Here is a 6,173-nt window from a genome sequence, read left to right on the forward strand (position 1 = left end):
TTAAAGGCAAGGGTTTATTAACAGCAGTAGTTTAGCTTTAGTCAGTCAGTGCCCCTTAACACCTTAGGTGAAAAACCTTTAAGGAGACAGAAAATAGACAAGACGACGACAGTTATTATCGTTATATGAATGTGCAATTCTCCTGTGCAAAATGCAATATTCTTGTGCAAACAGATGTACAATGTGCCATTCATGTACAAATATGCCTAAACACTATGCCATAATACAAATTTAAATATATAATTGTGAAATGTTTGACATTACGCACCAGACTAAATTTACATTATAAGCCATCTTGAATTAAGACTTTGTAGAAAGGGAGATATAAATAGAGTAAATTCTTGAGCACATACACTGAAGTTACCAAACCTAACCAAAATCAAAAAACAAGCAATATAAATTGTCAAAGCATGGCTTTAAAATACTTCACATGAAGCGCGCTGCAACCACCATTATCGCCATGCAAATCAAGTACTGAAATCAACGCGCGCCCGGGTCATTACGCTTACAGTTCACGTTGCTGATCAACAATGAAAGATAAACATCCCCGCCGCGTGTATTTAAACAAACAGCCGGAAAGGATCACCAAACACTGCTGCACATCCACGCTGTCTCTATAACAAACATCAACCAACTCGAGCGCCAGACTATAGCTCCATCACCAATTCTACAGCTCAACGCATACCATGACAAAAATACAACCGCTTACCAGCTGCCTCTCCAGTTTCCCAGACGTCACGTTCGCACAATGCTCCCAATGATCGCTCAAAGCAAGCAGTAATGTTCGCGTACAATCTTTCAGTGTGTTTTACAAATTCTCTTTGAACAGCTGATTAACCTCCACCTGCGCACTTCAGTTTGCCGCGCTCATTCAAAACTGGCTGGGCGAATCAAACTGATTGGTAATCAGCTGACATGCGGAGCTCTCGTTCCCCTTGCGGATCAGCTGACAAGCAAGCTCCCGAAACACACACCCATCCTCCTTCCTTTCCCGTGCGTTTTGCGCAACCAAAATCGCAACAGAGTGCATCTGAAACCAGTTTGACTTCACACACACAAATAGACAGTGTGCCTCTAAGGAAAGTGTGTTGTATGTTGTTGTATAACACACTTTCCTTAGAGGCACACTGTCCATTCGTGTGTGTATGTGTGTCCTTGATGCACACATTCCTCCACAAGATGTTCCCTCATTTATATAAACAAACTTTATTTAATCAGACATAAGAAAAGGACATAGAGAGTCAGAGACATCACTAAAGATTTGAAGATAAAAGTTTATATTACATAATTTGGTCTACAGTAATTTACAGGTATTTAAAGTACTATTAATTACCCTTAAAAACAGGTAAAATCACATGCTTCATGACCTGAAATTTTAAGGAAAACACTTTGAATGACTACTGATTTCTGTAATTTTTCATACATTTCTTCATTATAATAAACAAGTAAAATCTGTAAAATATTACCTGACATTTTATGTAAAATTACATTTTTATCTGCACAACTACAATAAATTGCCATTAAAAACATCATATAAATGTAATATTAAATTATGGTTAATTACCTGTAATTTTAAAGGTAATACTTTAAATTACTGAAAATATCTGTAGATCCACACGCATTTCATTTTTTTATGGAAAAAAGGGGAAAATCTGTAAAAAAAAAAAAAAAGGACTGCCTGTAAATTACTTTTTTTTTTACAGTGCAGGATTGATATTCAGATGCAGTGTTCTTTAAATGTGTATGTTGTTTAAAAAAAATTACATGTAACATTTTTTAAATGCATGGGAAGAGAATTGGCTAAATGTCAGAAAAGTGACCAAAATATTCAGATTACATCTGCTGGGAAATTTTAATCCCCTTCATTCAGCACCCCATAGGCTCATATCAGCATGGGGAGTAACATAAGGCCACAAGCATTGCTAAGATTTAAGTTATGTGTACTACATGATCTAAGTGTATGCTTGTCAGTATTCACTGGGTGTATAAAAGGCTGTATCTTTTATTGAAGACTGCCCGTAAGGGTCTATTCCTGTCTTTGTCATGTGTTTTAGATAAATGCCATGCATCTGTGATGATCCTGAAGGATCAATAAAGTAAAAAAAATTGACCGGCCAGTTGTCAAGTCAATTGTCAAGTCAAGTCAATTTTATTTGTCTAGTGCCAAATCACAACAAAAGTTATCTCAGGACACTTTACAGGTAGAGCAGGTCTAGTACCACACTCCTTCAATGAATTTACACCCAACAATTCTCCATCAGCAAGCACATCCTGCAACAGCAGTGACGAAAACCTTCCTTCCAACAGGCAGGAACGTAGAGCAGATCCAGGCTCAATGGGGACGGCCTTCTACTTTGACCGGTTGGGGGGAAAGAGAGCAGGAGAGCAGGGCAGAGACAAAGACAGATAATGGAGGAAGATAGATATGCAGAAAGAAAGAGTGGGACAGAGAGAAAGAGAGAGAGAAAGGGAAGAGACTGATGGACAGACGGGGACGTGAGCAGGTGGAGCTATGGGTGGCAGCTTGAGCTTCTTCAGGTCTGCAGCCTCCTCCAGCAGCACCCGGGATCTGGGATGAGGGGAGCCCGAAGGCTCCGGAGAAGAAGACGAGTTAGTAATACGTATGAGTATGATTTATGTATGATAAATATAGGAGGACAGAGAGGAGTCGAGAGAAGCCCAGTGCACCATGGGAGGTCACCTGGCAGTCTAAGCCGATAGCAGCATATCTAAGGGCCAGCCTAAGCAGCCCTAACTATAAGCCTGATCAAAAAGGAAGGTCTTAAGTCTGCTCTTAAAGGTCGAGAGGGTGTCTGCATCCCGGACAGAAACTGGGAGATGGTTCCACAAGAGGGGAGCCTGATAGCTGAAGGCTCTGGCTCCCAGTCTACTTTTAGAAACTCTAGGAACCACCGGTAACCCAGCATCCTGGGAGCGAAGGGTTCTAGCTGGATAATAGGGGACTATGAGCTCTGTCAAATATGAAGGTGCCTGATGGTTGAGGACTTTGTATGTTAGAAGGAGAATTTTGAATTCTATTCTAAATTTGACAGGGAGCCAATGCAGAGAGGCCAGTACAGGAGAGACATGGTCTCTTCTACTAGTTCTCGTCAACATGCGGGCAGCAGCATTTTGGACCAGCTGGAGAGTCTTTAGGGACCTCCTAGTGCCGCCTGATAGTAGGGGTTGTGTCTTTGACATTAACCAAGAGTTAAAGGAAGTCAAGTCAAGTCAAGTCAAGTCAAGTCAATTTTATTTATATAGCGCCAAATCACAACAAAAGTTATCTCATGACACTTTACAGGTAGAGCAGGTCGAGTACCACACTCCTTCAGTGAATTAACACCCAACAATTCTCCATCAGCAAGCACATCAGGCAACAGTGGAGATGAAAACCTTCCTTTTAACAGGCAGGAACGTCAAGCAGATCCAGGCTCAATGGGGACGGCCTTCTGCTTTGACCGGTTGAGGGGAAAGAGAGCAGGAGAGCGGGGCAGAGACAAAGACAGATAATGGAGGAAGATAGATACACAGAAGGAAAGAGAGGAATAGAGATAAAGAGAGAGAAACAGCAGAGACTGATGGACAGACGGGGACGTGAGCAGGTGGAGCTACGGGTGGCAGCTTGAGCCTCTTCAGGTCTGTAGCCTCCTCCAGCAGCACCCAGGATCTGGGATGCGGGGAGCCCAAAGGCACCAGAAAAGAAGATGAGTTGGTGGCACATATGAGTATGATTTATATATGACACATATAGGAGGACAGAGAGGAAAGATAACCCCAGTGCACCATGTGAGATCCCCCAGCAGCCTAAGCCGATAGCAGCATATCTAAGGGCCAGCCTAAGCAGCCCTAACTATAAGCTTGATCAAAAAAGAAGGTCTTAAGTGTGCTCTTAAAAGTAGAGAGGGTGTCTGCAAGCCAAACTGTGAATTCAAATTTTGAATTCTATTCTGAATTTGACAGGGAGCCAATGCAGAGAAGCCAGTACAGGAGAGACATGGTCTCTTTTACCAGTTCTCATCAACATGCAGGGAGCAGCGTTTTGGACCAGCTGGAGAGTCTTTAGGGACCTCCTAGTGCAGCCAAATAGGAGGGGTTGTGTCTTTGAGATGTCATTAACCAAGAGTTAAAGGAAGTCAAGTCAAGTCAAGTCAAGTCAAGTCAATTTTATTTATATAGCGCCAAATCACAACAAAAGTTATCTCATGACACTCTTGAGAGTCTTTAGGAATTTACTGGTGCAGCCTGATAGGAGGGAATTGCAGAAATCCAGCCTGGAAGTTACAAAAGCATGGACTAGTTTTTCTGCATCTTTTTGAGAAAGGATGTGCCTGATCTTAGCAATAAGAAGAAGGATAAGAGGAAAAGGAAGAACTGACTGGTGTCATAGGAAGGAAATAATAGTTGCTGCCTGACAAAGCAGCCAGGGTGTCGACCACTGACAAACATAGTGGTATTTAGGGATTATGATATGCAGGACAAGGGCTGCACGGTGGTGCAGTGGTTAGCATCGTGGCCTCACAGCATGAAGGTTCCGGGTTTGAGTCCCGGCTCAGGCACGGGAACTTTCTGTATGGAGTTTGCATGTTCTCCCTGTGCCTGTGTGGGTTCTCTCTGGGTACTCCAGCTTCTTCCCACCATCCAAAGACATGCAATTGGGGACTAGACTAATTGGATTCTGTAAATTGACTGTAGGTATGAATGAGAGTGGTATGAATGGGAGTGTGAATGGTTGTTTGTCTCTGTATGTTGGCCCTGCGATGGACTGGCGACCTGTCCAGGGTGAACCCTGCCTCTCGCCCGTAGCTGCTGGGATAGGCTCCAGCCCCCCCTGCAACCCTTAATAGGAACAAGCGGAAGACAATGGATGGATGGATATGCAGGACAAGGGCGGCATGGTGGTGCAGTGGTTAGCACTGTCACCTCACAGCAAGAGGGTTCTAGATTCGAGCCCCGTCTTGGGCACAGTATCTTTTTCTGTGGAGTTTGCATGTTCTCCCTGTGCCTGCGTGGGTTCTCTCTGGGTACTCCAGCTTCTTCCCACAGTGAAAAGACATCAAGATGGGACTAGGTAAATTGATTCTCTAAATTGACCGTAGGCGTGGCTGTGAGTGTGAATGGTTGTCTTTCTATATGTGTTGGCCCGATGATGGACTGGCGACCTGTCCAGGGTGAACCCCCACCTCTTGCCCGAAAGCTGCTGGGATAGGCTAATGCCAACCAAACCCAACCCCCATCACAAGGCAGCAAATAGTCTCGCCTAATAAGCAGACCTAACACTGATAACTGTAAAATGGGATGTTGCATTGAATTTAGGATTTTGAATTTATTGATTTTTTTCGATGAACTGAAGAGTCATGTTTGTAATCTGACTGAAGACCAAAAGCAAAAACATGGCAGAATTTCCTTCAAGTTTATTGGACAAACAGAATAAAAGTGTAGGAGTTAATCTCTGGGGGTGGCATGGTGGTGCAGTTGTTAGCACTGTCGCATCACAGCAAGAAGTTTCGAGCCCCAGCTCGAGCACAGGGTCTTTCTGTGTCAAATTTGCATGTTCTCCATGTGCCTGCGATGGTTTGGTGACCCGTCCAGGGGTGGACGATCAAAGTTGCAAAACATGCGGGTTTTTTCCGCCAAGTATAACATGCATGCGATGTCAATCAAGAGCTCAAACATCAGAATGGAGCCAGCTGAAGCTGTTAGTCCTAATGGTCACGCCCCCATCATCAGTACACACGCACTAAAAGCCTCTCTTGTGCGCGCACACACATGCACACACAGAGACAAGTCTGCAGCGGACGAGACACACACCATGGCAGCAGCAGCGGTGTCGGGTGGTCGTAAAAAGAGGGATGATTAAAGCATAGCTTTAGTCAATGTTAGGCCAGCCCTGTGAGACATTTTCTTTTTTTGTACTAAGCCTAAAGTTTTGTGGTGGTGGTGATGGTTACACCTCCCCCGTGGTGCAGAGAGCGCTTCCTAGTGCTACATGCTAAAGCTAGAATGAATGGGGCTGCCAGGGGCCCCGCTAATGTTGGCTCATTTAAACCAGCCCTTCTATTAATTTAGCATGTTATGAATAAAACCCCTGTCCATTTGTGGACGGGTGGCAAGTGAAATGCTTTGACCCATGTTTGTGGGACTGGGAAACACGGTAGTCTTCAGACCTGCTG

This window comes from Aulostomus chinensis, chromosome 17, assembly GCF_037954235.1.
Source record: "Aulostomus chinensis isolate RoL2024-O1b breed Wild chromosome 17, RoL_Achi_v1.0, whole genome shotgun sequence".
Classification (NCBI taxonomy): domain Eukaryota; kingdom Metazoa; phylum Chordata; class Actinopteri; order Syngnathiformes; family Aulostomidae; genus Aulostomus; species Aulostomus chinensis.